This window comes from Ochlerotatus camptorhynchus, unplaced genomic scaffold (genome assembly GCF_037179485.1).
Source record: "Ochlerotatus camptorhynchus isolate MF236.1 unplaced genomic scaffold, CSIRO-AGI_Acam_v1.1 ptg000008l, whole genome shotgun sequence".
Taxonomy (NCBI): domain Eukaryota; kingdom Metazoa; phylum Arthropoda; class Insecta; order Diptera; family Culicidae; genus Ochlerotatus; species Ochlerotatus camptorhynchus.
The window spans coordinates 967,569-994,913 of record NW_027040500.1 but is presented as its reverse complement, the minus strand read 5'-3'; the positions used below and the strand labels follow the sequence as shown (position 1 = coordinate 994,913).

Genomic DNA, 27,345 nt, shown 5'->3' with positions numbered 1-27,345 from the left:
GCGCACATATACACTCACGTGCATATTCACTTTGGGTGGAAATGCCACTTTCCCGGAAAAAGCACACCACTTGAAGTTGAATGCACTTTTCCACCCAAATTTTACCCCACTAGGAAAACAAAATTCTTGGCTACAATCGGACGGAATTCGTTTCCCGATATTCGCTTTCCTTCACAGGATTTTCGGGACGTTTCCTGGAAAACCACCCAAATCACAGACAAACGGCTCAAAATGTCCGAACGATGGCCTTAAGAGCGTATGAGAGCAAAGTAAGGCGTCTTTTTTAATATTGTAGCATAGCTTGGGCTCCATATCAAGATAATGCTTGCATTTAAAAAAATGAACAAAAATTATCGATTTTTCATGGGTTTCCCGTAAAAAAAAGAACCGTAGAGGTACAATGAAATGTATTGTAACCATACAATAGAGTTTATGGTATTTACAATAAATCGTATTATCCACAACGATAAAATAACAATAGAATGTATTGTTTCTACAATAGAATCTATGGTAAATTGGGGAATATACAATAGATTAAGGGGGTCGTTATGTATCTTAACCATACGAAAAATCACTTTTTCCCGAACAAACTTGAACCATTTACCATTAATTGTATTGTTGTTCTATTGTTGAAAACTCTTACTATATGGGACGTATTGTACATCTATTGTAATAACAATATGCTAAAACTTCGTGTACTATATACACACAATAAGATCGATTGTTGGCAATAGATTTACTTGTAACTGTATTTTATTTTATGGTAATTGTATGGTTATTTTTTTCCGGGTTACCTTCACCCGCACTGACAAAACTACCCACGCAACATCAATCATAGTAACCCATAACCCAGACAAAATTTGACAGCTCTATCAGTCGAACTCTAACCGTGATGGCAAAAACAGTGAAGCAACTCCTTTCAGAAGTGTGCGTGTTCAAAGAACGGCACCCCACCGCGTCGAAAACGGACATCGTGCAGCACTTTGTGGACGCCGGATAAGCCCATTCCGGAATCTACAACATCTTGGCACTATTAGACAACAATCAGAGCATCGAAAGAAAGCCCGGTTCCGGACGGCCGACGACCCTGAGCGACAAGAAGCTCAAAAGGATGTTGAAGAGGAAGAACGAGGGAAAAGTGGCTACTCGCTGCGTGCGCTTGGCCGGGAGGTCGGTGCAACTGGCCAAACAGTGAAAAAGTACCTGGCGAACATGAACATACATGTCAGGAAGCGGAAATCACGTCCACTGGTTTCGGAGCTACAGGCAATGACGCAGCGGCAGCGGCTGAATAAGATGGTCAACTCGTTTTTCTCGGCGAATTGCGACGTGGCGGTGGTGATGGATGACGAGACCTATCACACCCTGGATGGCAACGACTAGCAGGGTACTTCGTATTTTACTTCCCCCACGAAGGAAGTGAGCTCCGAGGTGAAGTTCATTTCACACACTAAGTTCCCTAAGAAGGTGCTGCTGTGGCTGACAATTACCGAGAAGGGGATGTCAAAGCCGCTCTTCTTTCGCTCCGGACTGGCCGTGAACAGGGAAATTTATAGTACGAAATGCCTGCCGGAAGTTGCGTCGTTCATCAAGAAATACCATAAGGGCGAAGACGCGGTGTTCTGGCCGGATCTGGCATCGGCCCATAACTCGAAGCGATCGTTGGAGGAGATGGAGCGACTGAATATCGATGTGGTACCCAAGTCGGCGAACCCTCCCAACGTCCCCCAGCTGCGTTCCATCGAGAATTTCTGGGCCAACCTGAAGCGTAAGATCTACTCTAACAATTTTGTCGCGAAAACTGAGGAGGAATTGATAAATAAAACGAAGAAAGAACTCAAAACATGCCTACACGCATGTTTTCGTCCGCCACGGCGAATGTTCCGGTTAACTGCCGGAAGGAATTTAGAAATTTGCTTTATATTAACAATCAAAGAACAAACTATGCCAATAATGGGCCTTTAAATAGAATGATGATATCACGCATATTGCGATTGATGTAACAATGAGTTAAAAGTTCGCTTGAAAGACTTGCTTTAAGGATGTTCGCCAGACAATAATAAATAAGATATTGGGAAAGATTGGGTAGCTGCACCCTCAGGGCAAGATAACTTTGTACTAATTTTAAATACATTTTTAATATATCTTCTTAGATTTATCATACAGCATTGCTAGTTCAGGCATTAAACTAGTAATGTTCCTTAAAAGATCCTCGAAAAAGAGGTAAAAAAGAATAAATGTAATTTTACTCTGGGGTGTATCTTACCCCATTTTACACTAGATATTAATTATTTATTGTAACTGAAATGGTCTACGATTATTGATGACGAATAAATAAAAAATAAAAAAAATCATAAAATAAAATAGATAAATGATGTGCTGTGCACAGTGATGAAAATGTGAACTTTTAGTTGTTAAATCCATAAGCTTGATACAGTGATGAGTGATCGTATCCTAATAACATAAATTTTTACGTGATTTAATATAGAGTGATTCAAGGAAGGTTTCGAAAATGTGACTGTACAAATCCGTTCACAGACAAGGGAAATGAAATAAGGTGATTAGTAACAAAATTTGAACACAATTTTAAACACCAATCAAAAAACCAATCAGTAACCTTGTTCGATCCTGGTACGATCGAGCCACGGATCCACTCGATCACCTTGCGTGTCACTCTTCGAAACAGTCCACGAGTCTTGGGGGCCCGAGAATTACCCAACACCGCCAAATTGGACTGACCCGGCTGAGGCGGTTCATGATCATAGAAAATGTGGTGCGTTACGGGATTGAATGAGCAAGCCGGGTGGTGACCGATGGAGGGATGATTGGGATGGGGCTGTCTGAGTGTATCCTGCTGGGATGGCCGTGAGCTGACAATAGCCGATGTAGCCGAATGACGTTTTTGAAGCCTTTTCTGCTGATAGAGCCGATGACAGTTGGAATCGGAATGACTGTGATGGAGAGTATTGATGACTGCTGATGGTCGATCGAATGATGAAGCGGCGTTATTAAACATTACCGTTGGATTTGTTTCGATAACACAGATTTTCACTTTAAATCTACATTAAACTGTTGCTTTGTTTCGTTTCACACGCGACAAACGACCGATCGGTAGCCAAGTGTGGAGCACCACTTCTTCTTCACAAGTTCCAATCAAGTGGAGAGCTCCTTGAAATTATGCTAATAAGCGACACCCACTATCTGTTTGCTTTTCTTCTTAGCCCAAGCGTCCTGGGCACTTCTATTTACTAGTTTGCTTAAATATTGATTTTACACTTCTCCATTCAACTATAGCACCAACGTTGCACACGACACATGTGTTCACTTGAGCAATAAAGTACGATTTTCATCGTTCGAGAGTTCAAACTGTGCTTTCCTCTTCACGTCTCAGTTGCAATTTTTTTTTTCGCCTCATTTTCACCGATTTAGCTTTAAGCTTTAAGGAACGTTAGAAACGTTTTAACAATTTCGCCTTACACCTAAATATGCACTCGGTGGTCTTCAATTGCTTGGCACCTTTGGTAAGCGGTGGAAATAGCTGTTGAAATACATACACATAACCGTTTTCATGTATACTCCTCTACACGCATCCTTGCCAGTCTGTATACCCGAGCAAAGTTTAAGATCAAAATGAAAACTAAATTTGATGTTGTGATGTATCTAATACTGATTACTATGGTTGCTGTCGTTTTGGTCGATTTATCGGTTAAAATATCAAAATTGAGAGCAAAATAATCTTCCTATGAAATCAAATTGAAAACTAATTCTGCTATCAGTGAGAACAAACTAAAAAATGTAGATCAAAAGTACAGCTAAATGAAAACAAAATTTGATGTCATATTAAGACATCAACATCAAATTTTGATTTTGATGTGCTATCATTTTAATGTTAGATTTTGCTCGGGTACCTGCATTACATAGTAGAAACCTAGCCCCCGAAGGCACCAGAAAAAGCTTCTCGACAATCAGTTTTACATTTAATTCCACTTGACTAATCCCATCGTTTGGGTGTCCTCAAAGGAGTACTATGTGTGATGGAAAAATTATACATTGATCGTTTTAAATCTCCTACAAACAAAAGTTTATCGATTGGCTTGGCTGCTGCCTAAAGGAATTTGCTCATGGAAGAAAAATTAACGCGACAGAGTTGAGCTTCACCATTATGGGGAAAATCAGTACCACAGGATGAAAACTGAACGCTGTGAGCTGTATAATAATCGAACAGTACATACTAAGAACAACGTCTTATAAGGACGTCGTCTTGGCGGGAAAATTGTGTCTGTAGATATCGATTTTGTCCGTAAATGCGAATGACATAATTTAACCTTTCTTCCTTGAAATATAAAACGCATTATGGCTATGAAACTCAACTAGTTTGATGATTTTTTTTTCAATGAACAATTATCCCCGAAGAACGCCGTAACTCACCGCTATTGCTCGGCAGGTTTTAAACCAGTCGGTCAGCAATGTCAATTGATATTAGATATTACTCCAGTACTGAATTTCACTACCGACACTGATGTTAGTTGCAAACATGCTATCGGGCGGTACCGCTTTGACATATGAATCCATATGAATATCACTGAGGAGAGGTTGAAAATCTTACTTTTATCTCAAAAGATGAACTATTTTGTGTAACCATTCTATTGTTTCAATAGTAAAGATGAGTTTTCTCAAGATCAGTACTAGATTAGCTGGCATAAATGAGACATATTTGCTACAGAGCTTTGAATATAAGTAGGTCCCATTACGAAGTCTAAGTCACTGCTCCGACTAGATAAAACCAGATTTAATATATCTGATGACACACACTTCTATATGGAAAGTAAAGCGTCAAATGCTCGTATTATGTCGACGGAAATGTAATAAAGGTTTTGTTATCAGTTTGTCATTGGCGTCACTAGATGTGGAGCTAGAACATTTCTGCTAAACCTTTTGACTTGACAACGATTTTTGATGATGAATGTCCATGTCCAACAAAGTTAACAAAACCTACAACTGCGCGGTCACGAGTTTAAATCTCATGCCCGGACATGTCATGAGTGACCCAACTATAATTAAAAAAACAGCTCTCCATCTTAGATAAGACAAAAGTTATTACGAGGTATGAAGTCAATTTTCCATTGAAATTAACAAAGTTTTTTTTTGCAAACACAAAAATATTTTAATTGGGACAGAAATTCCTTCAAGTCAAAGCTTCAGTGTTAAATCCAAAACACAAACATCGTGAATAGATTCCGTTACTCAACTCAGATATTTTTTTCCATTCATCGTATGGCTCAGGCCATGTCTATAATTCTCTGAAGTCCCAAATGAAGTCCTTGAGCGCATTTTTCATGAGTATCCTTGCAGTACATCGATAAGCCAAAATTAAGCGCTCAAGCAGTTTGTTTACCCTTCAGACGAAAATAGGTAAAGGAATTGCCAAAACCGACATTTTCCCTAGGTAAATCTCAAGTGAACAGCGAAATGTAGTTTTACACTTACTTATCCTGGCTACCTTCAATTGGACAAAAGGTCAACGTGAAAGGTTTCCATCTTGGGCGGCTGATGGCTTTGGCTTTAACCTGGGCCCAGCTCAAATTCATATTGACATATTTTCGGACTGAGGCTTCACTACCATAAACCCCTGGGTCTGCCTCTGCAGCGATGTCATGCTGGGCTCCAATCCAATGCTTGCTTGCAGATAAGCTTTACAACCATATGGAGAGTAAATAATATGGCGTAGTAAATTCATATTCTTGGGAAATTATTCCGATTTTGCGTTAATGGTCAAAAGTCTTACGTTGCCGGTAAGTTTATCTAATCTACCTACTCATGTAGATTTCAATCCAATGTATGTAAAACCCGATTTTTTTGATCTTCATCATAGTCCACAAAAAGACCGGTATTTTCCGCCAGTCGCTTCAAATTCTCATCCCTGACCATGCACAACCTACACGCCTTATAGACATGCGAAGCGTTTATGAATCATTAGTCATTACACAGATTGCAATTTGTGGGTAAGCATACATTTCCAGTTTGCTTGCTGGCTTAACGAAGAAGGATGCTATAATTTTCTTCTCGCTTCGGTTAACACTCCGAACGATGGATGGAGAGGAAGAAGTGGTTTCCTTCCATTTTGATACCCATCCCACACGGATCCTATAGCGTCAGTCGAAAATAGACCGTGGGAAAATCGTTTGACGCTGAGCAGCAAAATCAGAGCGAGTCTATTTATAGCAATTCCATATTACTTGCCTTTTCGGCTCCCTGTCGTAATCTGTCATTCGACATCAGATGAAAAGTGGCAGTGTGGAGATTGTTTGCTTTTATTTATTATTTTTTTCAATTTGTTGTTCTGGTTGCAAGTCTCGCAGAAAAATCCATATTCACTGGGAAACGGACGACCGTTTGAGATTCCCCTGTGGAGAGGACGGAGAGACAGCAGAGCGACATTTTTGTGGATGGTAGGGACATGTATGGCATTCCATTTTCCTCATGGGTGCTTTTTTTTAGCACTTCTGAAATGGTGGTGACGTGCCGGTGGCGGTTTTAGATGAATAACTTTCAGTTTTTAAGCTTTTCCAACACTTTGGGAGAACGGTTAAGAGTGATTGAAATGTATGATGAGGTTTTTATTCTTCTCAACGGAATTTTTTCGTCAGCCGAAAAATTTGTGGTATTTCAGCAATTGTATGTTTAGATTCGTATATTGTGCAACGAGTGCAACGTTAGCAGAGGGGAAATAATCCCAAAATAAAACAAGCTCCACTTAGCCATAAATCAAATCCATCACCTCCAGAGCGCTTTTACTGGCAAGCTATAGGGAGGCTTCTATGCTGAAATTCATATCAATCAAAAATCAAGTCATTACAAATTGTTGAGAAAGGAAATTTTAAATAAGACAACGAGCTACCAGGTCATTAGCCCACATTAATAACTGCCAAATGAGTTATGGCATTCAAAACTCAAAGTGCCAAACAAAAGAACAATAATATTACTCAAAAAACTCCTTATTGAAAAAAATGCTATAAATGGTTCATGAAAAACACTCTCATGTACGGTAAAAACCCCAGAAATAAATAACCAATAAATCCAGTAATCAGAAGAACAATATTACTCGATCGAATTATCATGTTAAAAAGAAGAAAAACACTCCTAGAAATGAATTCAGAATTACATGAAAGTTCGCATAATTGTTCGCTAGGGGTAATGAACCAAGTTTGTGGTGGAAATCAGCCATTTTGATTCACCCCTATTTTTTCAAAATGGCGTATTTTCAATTCAACATTTTTCAATAAATGATAGGACGAAAACGGTTCATTTAATCGGAATGACGTCTGAGACAACATTGTTAAGAACTGATTAACTTGAAAAAAAATTGAAATTTTTGTAAAAAAAAAACATTTTTAAGATTTTTTATTCTTGTGATTATATTAAAGCTCATCAAAAATGCTAACTTTTCTGAAAATGCTATTGTGTCCGTTAAAATTCACCAAAATCGTAGAACATAAACCTTTAGAATTTTGTTTTGTTTCTTTTTTAAATCGATTGGTCAGTTGGCGTTAAACTTCTCAAAAGAATTTCTTGAGTATCCATCGAAAGAACCACAAATTTTCGACACGGGAAAATTGTTTGGCCTAACATACTTCGGCATAACGACCCAGTCGGTTTATCATACTTCGACCATGTGACCCATTCAGCCTGTCGTACTTTGGCTTAATAAACTGGGGATCTTCTGGACCTGCCATAGAAGACTTTGGGACCTAGTTTCAGTTAGGGAAGGCCGCTTTAGTCTTACGGACCAGCACTGAACCTGCCATCAACCTCTGGATTTCTCCGAGATCTACCTCGACTTTTTCTCCAAATCAAATAATTTTCCCGTGTAAGTTCCCTAGGTTTGCACCCGAAGTCCAGAAAACTTGATGCAGAGTGGTTGTAGTAAAATTACAGAAATTAATTTTAGCCACTAAAGTGTTGCAACTTATAGGATCGTTCTTTATGATCTTCCGGATGACCTTAGCTCGCTGGACTTATCTACATGGTCAACAAGACTTGATCGCTAAATTTTCTAAACATTCCCTTGTGATACGTACTCTTAATATATTATTTCAATTCCCCTGCGATTCAATAAGATCTGAATAAATGCTCTTAGAAGCTCTACGAAGCTGACTACCAAACTGTGTTCACCAGGGCCAGTTTACTAGATTTATACTGATGATCTTTTAATTTGTCTCCTGAACAAATGTCTCGGTAGTCAAGACTCTTGACGCCAGGAGTCAGTGGTAAATGTCTTCTGCGTCTTCCTTGCATTTCAAGCTTATTGCATATAACATATAAGCTTATTCTGCGATCAAAACTTAGTGTTCTAGTTGCAGTTCCTCCAGTCATTAATTTAGAGCTTTCGATACCTGTACCATTTTTGCATTAGTATAATGGTGTGGCAAATAAAATCATAATCGTTGTCCAGGGAAGTCGATAATTTTTCCAACTCGAAAAATTCCTAGACCAGACCGGGAATCGAACTCAGCCACCTCCAGCATGGTTTTGCTTTGTAGCTGCACCTTTACCGACTGAGCTAAGGAAGGTCCATGGTGGTACATGTCCTGCGCACAAAGATACCTGTATGGGACAGTCAAAGCATTGTCCTACCCATAATTTTATAGAGAACAAATATAACATCCATCATGGTGAGATCTGCCCCTTCTTACTAAGATTAATAGAAATTCCGACAAAAGTGCTCATATCATGTAAGGTGATAGACGAATTCTCATGTTATTTAAGGTATCGCAGGATGGATTTTGACCCTAGTCAGGTCTAGATATGGCCAGTGTGGTCCTGAGCAGGGTTGCATCCACTCACTTGCTATAAAACATTGTTTTTCGTTATTATGAAATCATTAGATCTTATAATGATAATAAGTACTTGGAAGTTACAAAAATAGGTCGTGAAATATGTGTTTGACACATACAACCTGTAAATATTGCTTTCAATGCGTCACAATCAGCGATTTGACGATTCTTGAGCGCTCACTCTGAGTGAACGCGAACGAATCTGACGCTCTGATAGCAAAACTGACAGGTTTTATAAGTCAAACAAACACGTTACTCCCTACATATTTATCATTATATCAAAAAATTTTATAGCAAGTGAGTGGAAGCAACCCTGGTCCTGGGCACACCAAATGGCTACTATTGAACTGGCATGTTCTGTCTGAGGCATAACATCTCTGATCACGGGAGGGAAGTAAAGCCGTTGGTCCCCGGTCCATGAGTTGATGGGTCGATAAGTAGGGTCCAGGTGTGGGAGCTGTCTCCCTGGCGTCGGTAGCATTGGTGCTTAGCACGGAAAACAAGACAAAAAATATGCACTTGAGGACCCATGCAGTCCTTTGCTCGTAATCAGGAGGATAATTAACCCTAGGAATCAGTAGAATTGTACATTTCAAGTAACGCAACATTTGTTAAATATTTGAGTTGATTTTCTAGCCCATATGAACGCCAAAAACAGTAACTACAGTTGTCTTATTACTTTAGATAGGATGATTTTTAGCAGAATTTCTACTTCTTGGCTGACGTTTCAGTTATCGGTTAGAACCTGGGTGATGCGGAGACAGACCCCAAAGTTGAACCAATTTTGAGCAGTCAATTCGAATCAATTTTTTACTCTCCCGATATGAAGAAATCAGGACAAGTATTGCTGTCCATCAATATGAAACATATTCAAGTTCACCTCTTCGAATCATTATGTGTACGAAGTGATGTAATGCACATATAGGCCACAATATTTGTGTAAACTTTTTCATCAACAAATCTCGATAACTGTTTCGAAAGGACGTATCAGCTTTTGTAAACAACGCATTTGATCGTCGATTTTGCGTAATTGGTAGCTCGCTCACGCATACTAATACTACAATCAGATAGGAAACATTTTACTTTTTCTTTCATGAATTTCCGAACTTAAACAAACAATGGAAGAGTTACGACTGAGCTATACGATAAAAGCAATTTGACAGCGTTTGCCAACTGATGGCGATGAATCGATTATCAACTGATGGCGATGAATCGATTATTTCAGCACAGCCAACATTGAAAAAAATCACTCCGAATCTCCCAGGTTAGAATCAGGATTGTTAATCGATAACCGTCAATAACGTATGCAATGGTAATTCACCTGATAACACTGAAGTTATCGACGGTTATCGATTACTATCAACGCTGGTTAGAACATTGTATAATACAAGCCTTGGAAAAGATCTGGTAAACTATTTTAAACACAGTTTCATAGCTTGAATTTGTCTCAACTATTCAATAGATGGGATTAGGGTGAATCTTGATCAGTGACTGTAGGCAAGGTTGCAAATTCTCATTTCAGCTAAAACAATATTTTATTTTTTAATTATGAAATAATTAGATGCTATTATCATATTTTGAATGGGGTTCTTTAATTCGCAAATCGCTGATTGTGACTCATAGAAAGCAAAATTTACAGGTTTTATGTTTCAAACGCATACTTTGTAACCTCTTCTTGTAAGTTACAAGTAAAACATGTCCATCATAACATCTTTTAGTTTTTTTATTCCAAAAAACATTATTTTAGCTGAAATGAGTATTTGCAGCCTTGACTGTAGGTAGTATGCTCGTTGCAAGGAAGCTTTACTCGAAGACATACAAAAGTATTGTTCTATTGTGCGGACAATTATGTAAGTGTTGTAATTATTCGTTTAACGTATAACTCATTTATTTTACAAATAAGGGTGCTGCTTATTGTTCAAATGTTTGTAAACAATTGAAAATTTCGATAAATGTTAATTTCGAACTATCTCTTCGTGGTGTGTCGCAGTGAATTTTGAAGAATAGTTACGCGATAAGCAATGCTATGCGGAAAATGCATATAGTCATTTTTGAACTACATAGGGTAAACGTCATTTTTGCTTTGAACTATGGTAATTTTTCATCAATTTTGATTTCTTAGGTTTCACACTTTGCTTGTACTAATGATGCATAACCAAGCGTAAACAACATTTTGTTTGTAGTTGTGCCCTTTGTATTTATTAGTCTCATTAATAAAGCTAACCTAACCTAACTTAGCTTTTCTATTGAATGGCCCCTTTCAACAAATATCAAGGTCCTATTTTTATGGAATTTATGATAGAAGATAGACATCCCTACTATTTATCAAAATCCAACAAAGAAAAAATAAGAAATGTACTGCACCATCGTAACTAAATCGCATAAATTTGCATAGAAATGGCAACCAAATCTATTGTCTATCTGTTAGATTTGCTGCAATGTATTATTAACGAATGCAATATGCGTGAACCTTAGTAGTAGTTGTTGTATTGAGAGAGTTTTACGCATATTAGCTTATGAATAATGTCATGCACATAGATCAAAACTTAATAAGCTAATATTAAAGCTATAGCGATATTACAAAAGCTTGTCTAATGAAGGTTAAATGACACTATAAATAAAATTAACTTCAAGGGCATATTTCATATTTTTCCGTTTGTTTGACATTTGACGAATACTTAAATCAAATTATGTGCGTCGTTATCTTATAAATAATAATCAGCATTCGGTTTTAGGTTTAATCTACGTACACCTTGAGTATGAATTCTTATCGATATTTTGAATCAAAGCAGTTTGACAAAAAAAACACGTTTAAAAAAAGAAACTTTGTACAGCGATTAAATCCCAGCGCTTCCGCAGTTTATCAATCTTAGCGAAACGAATCTGAATCGTGATCAACCCATGCTTCCATCATAAAGTTCGAGGGAATTTTTCGTACAGGCATAATCTGCCGCTCATCGCAAGTCGGTCCCATTTGCATTTTCGTCGAAATTGTGTTTTTTTAATGGAAGTCACCTACCTATATGTTCGTAATACTTCATGAACCCAATAACTTTGTTCTGGAAATGCTTAGAAAAAACATCCAAACAGGTTGTCCTATTGCATAAGGAGCAATGGTATGAAGTAACATTAAAACGGGGCATAACATATTCTAAGTAGTGAATAAATAAAATACAACCAGCATGAAAACACTTTGGTCGGAAAAACAAGTGACTAGCCGTGAAATAGGATGCTTCGTATCGTGATAGGAGTAAATGCTTCGTGATCACCGGTTCAGTAGCTGCCATAAATTTGCTAAGCTCTTCCACTCATGCCTTTGTACGTGACAGCAATATAGAAATCACTGCTATTGATTAATTTATAGCCCGTGAAAACGAACAACAACCAGAAACGGGTACCTAATTGAGCATCTCATTCATATCAATATCAAAAGAATTCGGCAAACCCAACCCACCCTACCCTGATTTACACCCCGTCCCAAAAACTTGAGCATAGCTGGGAGGAGATGGGAAAGGGACAACGCACCGACACAAGCCATTGGGAATGATTCTCAAAAACGGTCTTGTGAAAATTAATTCCTTCCATGGGACCGTCCGATATATTAGTTGAATGTTTATAATTAATTAAAAATAGAAGCGTTCCCTGCCATGCCAAGTGATGACAATATTCTAACGCATTCATTGGAGAAGAATTTTCACTTTTCCAGGGGCCAGGTCACTACTAATGCACAAGTATATTCTTCGTCTAGCTACATTTCTTCTCCGCTCATCGATTGCATCCTCCTGGGAACTGTTTGCATCCACTACGACCTTGCAGCTGATTCCACCCACACGCGAGTCTCTCCTCGTCACGATAACGAATCAGCGATAGAAAAGACTCCACATGCTATGCCAATATTCGCGAAGCTGTCCAGTTATCTAGAACCTGCACTACACTTACTAACACACAGCTTTGGCACGCGACGGAATCACGCTACGATGTCTATCGGTCCGAGTTTCAATGATATCTGCGCTCCTGGAGGAGAGGAAAATTCGGCTTGGACGCTTTCCCGTTTGATTTGGGGGTCATGGCTCACCGAATTCTCTCATCCTCGTGTTCTCTCGCGTGATGTGCGGCTGCTGTTGGTGGTGGTTGTGGAAAACTCTTCCTGAGAAAGAGAGTAAAATCTGCAGCAGGAGAAACTAGAATGGTACCTCTACTGGGCACTCGCAATTTTTCCACGTGGAGAAACCATGTGCTCGCGGTGATGTTGATGGAAAATTTTCTCACAAAATATGGAAATGGGTGGTGAATTCCTTGAAAATCTTTAATTTATTGGGCATAAATCAATTCAATTGACTCAAAAGGTGGTTAAGGTTTTCTGACAAGGTGGTGCTTCTGTACTTTCATTAAGTTTGCCACGCAAAATTAAAGGAAAACAAATTCTTATTTAGCAATGCTACACAGCTAAAAAAAAGGTAGTGTAAATTTCCGTTACTATGATGCACATAAATGGAGCGTCATATATCATACAAGTTTAGATCATGGATCGTATAAATTTATGAGACATGTCATGCAATATTCCATATATTGTATGCAACTGTCCAATTTTGTTTGCAACATTTCTTGCAAGCTGCTAGTTTACGTGAAAAGGAAGTTTACATGTATGAATGTTTGCATGCATGGATGTTTACATCGCCAGTAAAATTCAGAATTTTTTGGCTTGTAGCACATACACACTACGAAAATGTCATGTAAATTTCGGTTCCCTGAGACCGACACAAGTAAGCGGCCTTTTTGACATAAGAATAAGTTGAAAGAAACGAGAAAGTCTCTTCGTAGACTTGCGTATTTTTCGGTTTGAGAACACTTAATTTTACATGAAATGATGGTTTACGTTCCATGATTTACGTTAAATATGGATTACGTCTCGTGTAAAAGTAGTTATTTCTAAGTGTGTAGTATCTGAGATTCTCAACACATATAGGGTAAGCGTACGATTTTTTTTTACCTAGCTGTAATGTTGCCCAAAAACAGGGTAATAATTCTTCAACTTAGGATGCATCCCATGTTTTGAGAAAGAAAACTACGCGGTTTTTAGTTTGTAATATGCATAAAAATGAAAGCTAGTGCTAAGTCAAGGAGACGGCCCCGGCGTAATGGCATAGTGGTTTTAACATCCAAACGTCTCACGTCAAAGTCACGACTTCAAATCTCAACCTGGGGGGGGGGGATGTGCTGTCAAATCAGCCTACTGATCATCTTGTATGAAACTGGTTCCAAACGTAAACAAACGCTGTAGGTTTCTTATGGCTTGTTTACGTTTGGAACCAGTTATGCGAGGTAGGCGACGATTGTTCGTATTTGACAGCCACCTCCCCCCCTTGATCTCAACACCGGACAGGTCACAAATGACCCAGGAGTATTAAAGTGACAACAGTAATGACCCGATTTTGTCAGCCTCCTTTTTGAAAAATAACCATAAGTGAACCATAAAAAAAGATAAATGTATTGATAAACTCTATTGTTCGAAATTGTAAATTTACCTTTTAATGGACAAAAACATATGTGTTTAGAATATATCTACAATACATCCTGAAGATTTAAAAGTTTAATCATGTATAACAAAATTGAATGGTATTAATCCCAACAGGGATATCCACAAAACTGATCGCTTAAAAACCCTAATTAATCCATCAACCGGTGCACAGTGGTCCAGAATGCAGATTTAGGTGGAATGATATGTTTTGAGCCTGAAATTGAAACTTTAGACTAAAAGTCTCTACTACAAAGTTGATCGTTATAGTTATGCCCTCATTTTTATGACAATGAATTCTAGGGTGGTTCCTATTATCATTAAAATCAAAAATCTAACTTATTTGTTTGGTATTTGGTATTATGGTATACAGTTATAGCAGAGCTAGTTTCAAGCAACTTTGTAGAAAACAACTTTTTTGTATCTCTTAAATTGGCCGATTTAGAGCTATTTTCTTTAATTGATATACATTATGGTACATATTTCCGGAAAAGTTATAGCAGAGCTAGTTTCTAGCAACTTTGTAGAAAACAACTTTTTTGTATCTCTTAAATTGGCCGATTTAGAGCTATTTTCTTGAATTGAGTTAGGGTGGCTCTAAAAAAAAAACAGTTGTTTTGCTCTAGTTTTCTTATTTCGAATTTCTCAGTAAAGGTGTCTACAAACAACTTTTAGATCATAAGAAGGCGCAAATTTTTGCTTGTCAATATCTTTCGCCGATCAAGAGTTATTGACGTTTTTATACTAAAAATATGCACTTTTCAAATGTTAATATCTCTGGTTGGGGCAAAAAAAAATGTTTTTCTACGGCATTTGAAAGGGTGTATGTTATTCTCAATAATATGAAAAAATTGGAGGTATGTTATTTTTTAAACTCGTTTAAAATTAATTGGAATTTATTCATATATTTTACTAAATTCGGGTATATCTTTTTTATTAGAAGAGATACAGATAAAAATGTCATTAGTGTCCCAACAAACAATTTGAGTTGATCAACAGCTGAATAAGCCATTTTTTAGCTGAAGAAGCTTATTTTTGCCTGAATAAGCTCGTATTCAACATTCAATGTTTGTTGGGGTGGTACTATGAAATTCATCTTTTGCCAATAACTTTTTTATTTGAAATTTCTCATGAAAGTCATTTTCTAGAGAATTTTAAAACTCTTTAAGACGAGTGTTTTATAGCGAAATTTTTTGTCTGTATCTCTTCTAATAAAAAAGATATACCCGAATATAGTAAAAAATATAAAATCCGATTCAGAATAACTTTGCACAGAACTTTGAGAACAACACACAATAACATGATACCTCGTAAATTGTCGGTATCATAAGATGTAAATCTGATAATTTGCGAAGCTAATGCTCAAAATAATATTTATACGCATAGAAGTAAAGATGGACAAAAACATTTCCTCTCCCTAAAGAATCACTGGAAATGCAACGTATCGAAATCATTGCTAAACAAACGTAATAAAATATGTCAACGCAGAATGCAAACTATTCTAAAATGACGTTGGAATAATGATTACTTTCCTATTTTATAACATAGGAAGGTATTCGTCAACGCCGACGATGCAAACTCAAGCGAAAGCTGATTTACGCTGTACCGTCCGCTCAGTGGTGTAGGTTCGTACATGTATACACGCTGCAGTTCAACGGTGCCCCGTCACAAACCGTTTGGCGCTGTTATCTGTATAAATTCCAAAGAGTGAAGGGGGTCGGATACAATAGTTATTCCAACCACGCCTGAAAAGCCATCACAGGAATGTTTGGAACAGCAGCTGTCCATTATCATCAACTAGAATTCATCCAGCGGTTCAATTTTCACCTGAAATAACCTATGAGCCTAAGGAAGATTCAGCTTTTACTTATATCTTTCGACTATCGCTAAATGTTAGTGAACAAAAACTACACTCAAAAAATTCCAAACATCTTTATCATGTTTCTCACACTTAATTTTGCGCTTATTGTGAAACACATCCATTTCATGTGTGAATCTTATGCTATGAACCAGACCTGAACACTATGGATTTGAATTATGACACACTTGGATTCTATGTGCCTCATATGGTGATATCAATAGCTTTGCACTTCATAGTTCAATATTTTACAATATTCTACTTTATCGACTTCTACTTTACCGACTCTAAAAATGAATCGACAAATATATAAACAAAACTGCCAGAGGCCAGAGCTATCACATATCTTTTTAATGAGTCTGATTGCCCCGTAACGTGGGTAGATCACCTTTTCGTGGTACGTTACGGGATGTAAGATCTACCACCGATTCCTAGTCCTGACTTCTTCAAACTAGGGGAACAGGTTTTTGTCAGTAATCAAAGGAACACTTGTTACTTTTTATGTCTTGTTGATAGTGATAAGTCATTTGATAACAAGGAAAAAATGAGTTAGTTAGTCTTCACCTATGTATGTGATTCCTAATCTTCTATTCATTGTTCCCTAGTTTGAAGTGGTTAAGACTAGGGTTCTGATGCATGGTCATTATCGGTTTCATAGCTTGTTTTTGTTGTTAAGGAATCCAATTTTGACTGACAAAGGGGCGCGCCTTTGAAGGGTGTTTCAACACTCCGAAGGGTATAAATAGCGGAACCTTTCAGTTAGAATCGATTCCGTGCGATGAAGGCAAGAATGACAACTGTATCAAAACCGAATACTTCATCATTTCTCAATAGTGATGGAGTAATACGACATGCACTAAACTAAGGACACGGGATATACTACAATAGATCAAATTACTGGTCGCAGTGGTGTTATGTCCCGAACAGAGGAAAAAAAAATGAGTCTGATTTGGGATTCGATCATGAACTGTTGGGGTGTGCTGCTGCCAGAGTCTTTGTTCGATCCGAGGTTCGATCTCACTGTGCCACGGTTGTTCTCATATATGAGGCGGGTTGATAGGATAAAGTCACAACTCTTGTTTTCGATGTTTACCTTTTTGAGCAAGCAATTCACATCGTATTGAAATGCAAAACACTTTAAATCCATCTGTTTTGAACAGTAGCGTGATTCAATGTGCAATACACTTGAATAGAAAGATTTTCAACATTTCAAAGTTTGAAACACTATAAATTAACGTGTATAACACATTGAACCAAGGTGAAATACACTTAAAGTAAATGTGATTCTGCATTTAAAAAATCAAGTGTTTAAACACTTCGATCAAACGTGTAAAATTTTTTGTATGTAGTGGTGATTCAAGAACACACTGAACAAGAACTAGTTGAGGTGATCCAAGATTCGTTAAAAGTCCAAAAAGAAAATGATTTAGTTGTCAAATGATTAGTGGCCGCGTGGAAAAACAGATCATTGTTAGATTTTGTTTCCTCTAAAATAGCTGTAGACTTAAAATTTATTTTAATGAGACCTGGCGCTCAGCAAATAGAACTGTGTAACATTGTAGAAATGTGAGTATCCTTCGTTTTTTATGTTTAAAGGCGAATCCAATAGAAACTTAGCGATCGTTTAAGCCTCTAGTGGTAAATTGGGGAACTCTCAAAAGATTAATGCTAGTTGAAACATAGAAAGAGGAAAATATTTTCACCTGTTCTGATTATATTATTCATCGCGTGTCAGTGTCAGTGTTGACGAAAGAATTTGTCCTAAAAATAGATAGCGATTTTGTATGGGATCGTAATTCCATACTTCGATAATTCCATAACTCCATAACTTCCGATCCCTTCAATATTGAATTGTAGAAAGTTCACTGTATTTATAAATTTTGGATGATTATAAATAATAACTATTAACTACTGGATTATTTTCATAGTAGCCATAACAGAGTCTAATTTGGGGGAAATGGTAAGTAATTTTAATTAGTTTATCTGGAAACGCTGCATTTCAAAATACCGTAGGTGTCTCAGTAATTCTAACAATATCTAAAACGTAAGAAAAGTGTGACCGTTGGAGTTAGGGCAAACAGGTATAATACACTCTTAAGGAAAAGCGGCTAACCGTTTTCTCTTTAATTTACGGAACAATCACGTATATCCGTTGCTTTAGGAGTTAAGGGGCCACCTACAATAGATCCGTTTGCGTAAGTTTTTTTCAGTGGCAGTAAAAGTGTGAAAACATTTTTCGACAATGCCAAAATCCTACACGCAAACCAAACATTTATTACAATGAATGTTAGTTCCATTTACTAACATCCTCTGTTCTGTATATGCTTTCACCTACACAAGCAAGCATTTGCCTTGATTGTTATGTATAACATGGTAGAACGACGTACACACTTGCCTCGATTCTCTCCAGCAGAAATGCAAGCGAAGTCGAGTATGCGAGGAAATAAGCCCTCTTGTTTGCTTTTTGCCTAACCCTATCCCGAATCATGGAGAGAGCAGTGGAGGAAGTATAGGCCTGATAATCGCAACGTTCATTGGTCGTGTCCCCAAGCCGGCACTTTTTTTTTCGACATGATTAATTTCACTAACTAATACTCTCCACATTTTTCTTTCTCCATTTTCTTCCATTGGACAGCAGCTCGTTATATCGCATCCTCGGTTCATGCAGTCTCCACTAACATCCTCTGATGATGAATCCCACATAATTGTAAGCAAATCTTACATCCCTCAGTTGGGTGTAGGTTGTTCAACTACGCGGGGCAAAATGCCCCATCTATCTATAATATGGCCCAACAACAAAAGAATAGTATGCTAGAAATACTCAGAGGGAGAGATAAGCGAAAGGAATGATTTGAGCCAAATGAACTGTCAAAATCTGAGCCAATGGAACATTCCTATTAGAATTTGTCCGAGGATTCCTTATTCTTACTAGATTAAATTTGATAGTATTGCAATCGAACAGAATTCAATCATCAGAACCTCCAATCACCGTGTTTCTCAAATTCAACTAGTGTTTTGAATAAAAAACAATATTCTAACTCTATTGATTAATTGATCTTAGTTGGTTAATTAATTGCACCAAGAAATGTGCAAAATATTCCGATGCAATCAGTTATTATTTTGCACGCAAATCGAATCAAAAGTAACAGTCATGTGAAATGCTAGCTTCTAGCAAGAGTTGCATGATTATTTAGGTACAAATTCCTGCTGCCACATATTTTGTTTTCTCCGCCCATCTCTCCCTCTGAGTATTTCTAGAGTATGCCCCACAACAAAGGTGTGATTGTGACATGTCCCAAAGCGTCAATATTAGATTTTTTTATATTGCACAAATAGTAAATAAATATCTTTGTAAATATGCTTACCAAAATTACGTAAAAAATATAGGAGAAATATATTTCAGGAGTACATGCGTTTTATTAATGATTTGCGGCACTTGACAGCTGTGAAACTTGCATAGTAGAGTGGTTCCATTAAATACTTGGATTGCCCATCAGTTTTGCACTTAATCCTGGATTCGTATAAATTCAAAGGGGAAGTTTTGCCCGGTGCCGCTTCTGCCTGAAGGGGATGTTCATAAACTATGTAGACCCATTTTAGAAGTTTTAGAACCCCCCAACTCCCCAACCTCCCCCGCGTAGACAATCGTCCCTACATTTTTTTTTTGAAATTTCTATGGACCGTAGACATTTGTCACCCCCCCCCCCCCCCCCCCCCCCCCCAAGAGTCTACGTTGTTTATGAACAGCCCCTAAGCGCTGTCCAGACTGAGCAGTTATAACATATTATAACGGTTGTCAAATAATTGCAACACTGAAACCACCATCAAGATAGCGCTATAACATGTTATAACTCTGTAGTCTGAACGCACTATTACCATAGAGGTAACTCTAAGACCACTGGGTCCCGAAGAAAATCATTATTATTTTTGGCTCACTCAGTACCAGAACAACGGTCCCAAGCAGTCCCAAGCTATTTCACTCACCCCTGTATGTTCTGCATGAATCCACACACCCCTGATGTTATCTGTCAAACTTTCATAGCGAATCAAAACAAACATAGTGTAGTAATAGAATTTCAACTAGAATAGGGTACGTTAATCGTTTGCTTGGGACCAATAGGCTACTAAAGTGGTGAGCCAATTTAAAATCGTTAGTTTCGTATTGATTGTTGCTATTACCATAGAGGTAACTCTAAGACTACTGGGTCCCGAAGAAAATCATTATTATTTTGGCTCACTCAGTACCAGAACAACGGTCCCAAGCAGTCCCAAGCTATTTCACTCACCCCTGCATGTTCTGCATGAATCCACACACCCCTGATGTTATCTGTCAAACTTTCATAGCGAATCAAAACAAACATAGTGTAGTAATAGAATTTCAACTAGAATAGGGTACGTTAATCGTTTGCTTGGGACCAATAGGCTACTAAAGTGGTGAGCCAATTTAAAATCGTTAGTTTCATATTGATTGTTGCTATTGCTCGTCAATCCTCAACATCGAATGCATACGTTTTTCGCTCAGCTGGTCTAGTTCTCTCAGCGAGTGGATTTCTCACTATTAGATATTCTTCCATTTTCTCTCTCTCTCTCTCTCTCTCTCTCTCTCTCTCTCTCTCTCTCTCTCTCTCTCTTCAGTCAGTCAACCTAGGGGGCGGGTGAATATTTTTGATTTCTATTTCTACTATCTCAGCACCCGTCGATTACCACCCATACAGTACCCCTAGGGGAAAGTCAGAAGTTCAATGTTTACTGACACTCTCCAGAGCCAACCTGTATCTAGGTAGAGTAGAACAGGGGACAAATGCACCCCGGGAAAAATGCCAGATTTGGTTTTCCATACCTATTCCACTCTCAATTCTGAGAATTTTGTTCCAAAATGCCAGTACTAAACTAGCACTGTGGCTTGTCAAATTTCTGAATTAAAAACGGGAATGCTATGAAAAATCGCATCGGGCGTTTTGCCTCGTGGTGCATTTTGGGCTTTTATCCCCTACATGTTACTGCTCTATCTGGGGCAATGTGTTAGCTCTTTTCACTGCTCCCCCGAGGTGCCGGCAAATTGAAACCGGGATTTGATGCGTTCCATGACTGGTCGGTAGCCGAGAAGGTAATGGGAAAACGTGCGACTACCAATGACATCTACGGAGGGAGCGTCAAAACCCACACAACAGTGTGACATTCGGGGAAACGATTAGGCAGAGATTGTGAGTAGCAACCAATTATCGTAAAATGAAGTTTGATACAAAGAAAATGGATGGCTTGTTTATTTTCGGGAACCGTGGTAATAAACTATTCCGGGAAAACTTGAAGGAAGTTTTACACAAAACCATCATTACTGAATGTATGATCAACTAAACATCATGCGCCTCCACTACTTTTTATTGAAAATGTGGATTGTACAGATCTATAGATTATAATTGGTGGATTTTAACATTTACGAGTGCATGCAAAACTACCATCGGGACTGTAATTTTCAACAGGGACCATGAGAGGGAAAGAAGAACAAGAAAAATAAGCCTGTTGATTGATCTCATCACAGATACAGATTTGTAATCGTTTATAACAAAACTGCATGCTTAACTGGCTCGAAGTTTGACAATTCTCTGACTCAAAACCAGCAAGTTTACTCCTATTGGATATGATCGACGCGAAAAATTTCCATCATGGGCAATAGATTGCTTGTGTCTTGTTGATCTGGGATCAGTTCAAATTACTATCGACTGTTTTGATTTTTTTTTGTCGAGGCTTCTCTGCTGCGATATCTTGCATGATCCAGCACTGCCATGAAGATATTGCTTCCAGCCTTATGTTCTCGAATTTCTGCTGATATCGGCATCTGATCACATCGACGATGAATCTCTTCACTCAACATCCACTAAGCACAAATGTTATACGTTTTACCGTAATCTTAACTGGCGAAACCTGCAGCTTTTGAGTGTTCTACATTGAAACGAAGCACGTTCGCCAGTGTATGACTTGCAGATTGCACGATTAATTTGATTGAACTTGTTTTCAGGGCATAAAAATATATAATTCAACTCAAAACAAAATAAATATGAAGACATTTGGTAACAAAACTGCTGCGATACTCTTATTTGAAGTTAGTGATTTTCAAAAAAACGGGTCCCACGATATCTCATCACTGCTTTAACAGAATCGGATCATTTTTGCGGTGAAGACTCGTTAAACAGGTCCTGTGTGTATGACGAAGGCCGATTTTTGAACAGTGGATTTAAAAAGTAATAAAAATATTTGTATGTTACTTTATATTAAAAATAGCCAGTTTTTTTTTATTTTTGTATTGAAATAATTCAAAAGCCGGCTTCGTCATGCACACATCTTGTGAGTATTCATCCCAAATTTCAGCCAATTTGGTCTATCCAGTCCGGATATATCGTGGAACCCGTAAATCAACTCTGTGTTTCGAGAAAATCCATCTTTTGACCTCAATTATTTGCAAACAGCAACGTTTCAACTCAACACGTGTTTACCAATGCGAATACGTGTTTACTAATGAAATACGTGTTTACTTATGCTTATACTAACACGTGTTTACTAGTACAAATCGGCCATTTCTTAAAAATCGATTGTTTTGGTCACTTAAGACATATTTTAACCTGGCAAAATCAAAGAATGTACCCGGAATCGAAACCGTCCCCCACAAAGTCTGCATAATGCATTCGGCTAAGCAAGGCCCCGTTCATCGTCAATTTCATTTCCTACATTTTCACACCAGAGATTCAAGAAAAAGGTAGGAATGGAATAATAACTTGGTGAGCTTGACATCCGGATTAAGATTCTCATCACGCTTTCGTCCTTCTACTACCACTAGCTACCACAACTGATTGCAAAGGCATATACCCGAAGGTGTGCACAAGGATTGACCGTAAGATAAGAAACATAGCGACGGTTCAAATAGACAATTTTTGTTGAGTTCTTTTTGGTTGTTTGTACATCTAGTTAATGCCAAATCCCAATTACGATCAACCGCGCAAAAGAAAACATATTCATCCTACTCTTGACAATCCGGTGCCAGGGCCACTTTATTGCAATTTCAATTCAAGCACCCCTTAGCGTTGCAGAATACGAATGAGTGGAAAGGATCGTCTTATCCTAACCGAAAACAGGCAACTGGGAGTCTGCGTGTCGAATGCTCCCATACTGGAGGTGGCGGGTTCGATTCCCTGTCCAATCTAGGAATTTTTCGGGTTGATAAATTTCTGGGCTTCCATTGGCATAGAGTAATAATGCAAAAATACAGGCTAAGAAAGCTCTCAATCAACAAGTGTGGGAGTGCATCTAGAAAACTAAGTTGAGGGCCAGCGTAAAGTCCCAATAGGGACGTAATATACCCAAAAAGAAGAAGATGTCGAATGCTGAATAGAGATAAGAAGGAGCCTAGGTAAATACAACTGGATTTCATACTTTCATAGCATAAGACGCCAGGTTCGTAAATCATATTACGCGCTCGATTTGTATGCCGACTACATTTATTTTCTGACAAAGGTGTCAAGCTTGTGATACAATTCAATTATCACTGATTCGTGGTTGGTATCGTTTGTCTTCATCTTGGAATTTGACATTCTGTACGCATTAATAATAGATGCTCTTCTTCTTCGCATTTCAAGCTCATTGCTTATCCCCTATTACCTTATTTCGTGCTCTCAACTTAGTGTTCTAGATGCACTTCCACAGTTATTAATTGACATCAAGCCTGTTCAATTTATGTTTTAATATAATTGTGTGACAAGTACAATTAAAGTCTAAACCCAGGGAAGGCGAGAAATTTTCCAATCCGAAAAGTTTCTAGACCGGACCTACAACGTCACCCTGAGGAGTTTTTATTTTTGTCCAGCTAGACTGCATATCAGACTGTTAGTTCCTATATGTGAAGTTTAAAGAAAAATTGTCGTTGTTTTGAGAATTATAATAATGATAATCCCAGAAGCTGAATGATGACTAAGAAAAAAATAATGATACATCGTTTTCTCTTCCCTTTTCATCTTTTTCTGGGCACAAATGATAACCTTTTAACTGTTTTAAGTTTACCTACCACAGATTTCAATCAATCATTTTTATTGAACAACAGATACGCATGCGAACATACCTGGAAAGAAAATAAATACAATATTGATTAAAATGTGTATTAATCCATTACTACATTTATATTAAATATACTAAAAGTTGGTAAAAATTTAGTTCTAAGTACGTCTTTTACTGCACGCAACATAAATGACATGCTCATAAATGTAAGTATGAATATTGCAACAACTGTAATAGCAGTTCTTACAATGGACTGTAGCGTACAAACAATTTTGGGTTAGGGTTGTTAATGGAATACTTATAAGAGAAAAAATGTTTTTATTTTGTATTTAATTCCTCTTTGCATTTTGTATTCGCATTTCGACTAAAATGTGCAGTCATCATCTGTGTCATTCCCACTAAATATCCATTGAAATATAACCCCCTTAAGTAATCATTCCCTAGATAAACATGCAAAGTTCAGGTATAACAATGAACTATATCGTACAGAATAAAAATCTACTTAACTAATAACCAAAGTTTTAAGGAATATCTGAACAGCTCTTTAACAAGGGAAAATCTCCAAAGGCTTGGTAGCCATCATAAATAAAGTTATGAAATTGGTTTTTAGTGGATTACTCATAAGGGCAAAAGAAGGTTTTTTTTTTATCAAGAGATGATTTTCTAGCATCTAGCATTGGGGTAAACAAACTTTGTTTGAAACTTTATCCAGCATCGAATCTAAAAATTATTCTAAAAAGCTTCCGACGGTCAAATTATAGAATCTGTTCATGTTATAATCAGTATACTTTTTATGCAAATCTTAAATAAAATCTTAAATTTTCCGGTTGGATATAGACGCTAGCCTATTTTTATGTTTTGTAATAAATATTATGAGCAATGCGGCTTCTATTTAGGTTTAAAAAAAAATAAAAATTAATATATCTTAGTTTTCTCTTCCCAGCTCATACCTTATTTCTAGCAAATTTGCAACACAAAAATATCTTCGACGGGACCGAGAATCAAATCATATTTTCAAGCATGGTCTAGTGGTCTACCAGATAAAAATAACCATAAAATTACAATAAAATGTTTTACATTCTATTGTTGACAATTAACACTATTGTAATTGTATTATATTGGTCAAATCGTCACCACTTAAGGTTTACTATGAATACTTTAATATCAACATTTGGAACAATAAAAAACTATTTAATTTATTGTAATGAAATCGTATTTGTGCGAGAAAAAACAAAATGATTTTTTGGCCATGGTTACGGTACCTAGCAACCCCTCATTACTGTTGAAAAAGTCCTAATTACAATAGCTTTTACTTGCGTTACAATAAGATAGATTGTATTTTTATTGTTTTTAATAATACAATGTATAGTTCCTATAATAGATTTCATTGAATGGAAACAATGGGTTCTATTGTTTTAGTATAGAAATTTTTATTTGGGCTTTTCGGTTCGATTAATTTAGATTTATTGTTATTCGAATAAGCACTTTTTGGCCCAGGAGGTGGGTAGATCACTTTATCGTGGTACGTTAAGGGATGTAAGATCTTCCACCGATATCTAGTCCTGACTACTTCAAACAAGAGGAACAGAATTTTCCAGTAACCAAAGGGACACATCTTAGTCCTTGTTACTTTGTATGCCTTGTTAATAGTGATAAGTCCTCGGGTTGCCTGGACCAAGGATGATCTTGAAACAAGGAAAAACTTCGTTAGTTAGTCTTCATCTATGTGATTCATAATCTTCTATTCGTTGTTGCCTAGTTTGAAGTGGTTAAGACTAGGATTTTGATGCATGGTGATTATCGGTGTCATTGCTTAATTTTGTTGCTCTTATACTACTCTTTGAAGGGTATAAATACCGGGAACATTCCTTGCAATGAAGGCTGTATCAAAACCGAAAACTTCATCATTTCTCAATAGCGATGGAGTAATACGACATGCACTAAACTAAGGGAACGGGATATAGATAAAATTACTGGACGCAGTGGTTTTATGTCCCGAACAGACGAAAAAAAAAAAACTTTTAAAAATATATGTGTAAATTGTTAACTACAAGCATCGTCATTGAGATATCATTTTTGTCCTAATGAATAGCAATGATTTCGATGAATAACAAATTCCAATGATTTAAAAAGGCTGTAATGTTATAAGTGAAGCTTTGTCTGACAATAAACTGGGATGATGAAATACGTGTTTGTCTTATCAACAACAAGGATACTAGTGATACCCACGTCTCTTTTGAAATTCTCAGTCAGACTGCTTTCAGCAATAATTCCAATCTAAACAAGAATACCAAAATCATGACTGTCGCTATTCCCACCCATGTCCATCTTTACCGTAACTAGGGAAGGGAATGTGGATGTAGTACTTACCTAACTCGAGGCCACCGACTTAGCGACACCCGAGTAGGGTATTAGGTCAGGATTCGCCTCAAGCTGGCGATACGACCAAAAGCATAAGTTGTTTATGTATTTCTCATTTAATTTCCCGGCAGCCGAAAGAATATATGTAGTGTTTGTATATTTTAAGGTGCATGGTTTATCGAGAGTTAAGGAATAGGAATAAAAGCTTGAGAATAAACCCACGATTTTCAGCACTGTAAGGAAAAACGGGTCATCAAGCATCTCAATACCACAACGCTTCACGACAAAATACGATTAAGTTTTCGTTTGATATGTAATGAACGAAAGAGATACCCGATAATTTGTATAGTTTCTGAGGTTAATTGTTATTTTTTATATGCGAATGGTACTGCCAACGACGATGAAAATGACGACAACAGAAAATTTCTACGTTTAGTGAATATTTCATGCAAAAACACAAAGTTTTTAACATGCCTAGTAAAAAAAAATAATTTAGCTGTGTTTTGATGTGATGTGATAAAAAGCCACCATCAGTGCAAGACCCACCGTCAATTAACCGCTGTATGAAGGGCAAAAACGGAGGAGTACAGAGACTCTTTCTCAGAACTCTTGGAATAGAGAATAGATAATAAAGAATATCTTTCCAATAGAGACATCTCCCACCATATTAGCACCTCTTATCGTAACAATCATATAATCGATCCACTGATCTCCATACTCAATAATTGGTTGAC

The 27,345-nt window shown here is 37.4% G+C and overlaps 1 protein-coding gene across 6 annotated transcripts in view; it reads right to left on the bottom strand.

The window, feature by feature from the left end:
- The window catches only part of Ae2 (Anion exchanger 2), a 204,962-nt gene that overhangs the window by 88,974 nt on the left and 88,643 nt on the right, over nt 1-27,345 (bottom strand). The window contains exons 1-2 of one of the 6 annotated variants that reach the window (XM_065218266.1): nt 12,587-12,814; nt 3,020-3,538 (exon numbers count right to left, since the gene is read on the bottom strand). The exons of 4 other annotated variants lie outside the window; for them this stretch is intronic. The gene's annotated coding sequence lies outside the window, so the exon portion shown is untranslated. Of the gene's footprint in view, nt 1-2,617; nt 2,971-3,019; nt 3,539-12,586; nt 12,815-27,345 lie in introns of those variants that run through there. One more of the 6 variants, XM_065218273.1, reaches the window with a different exon arrangement.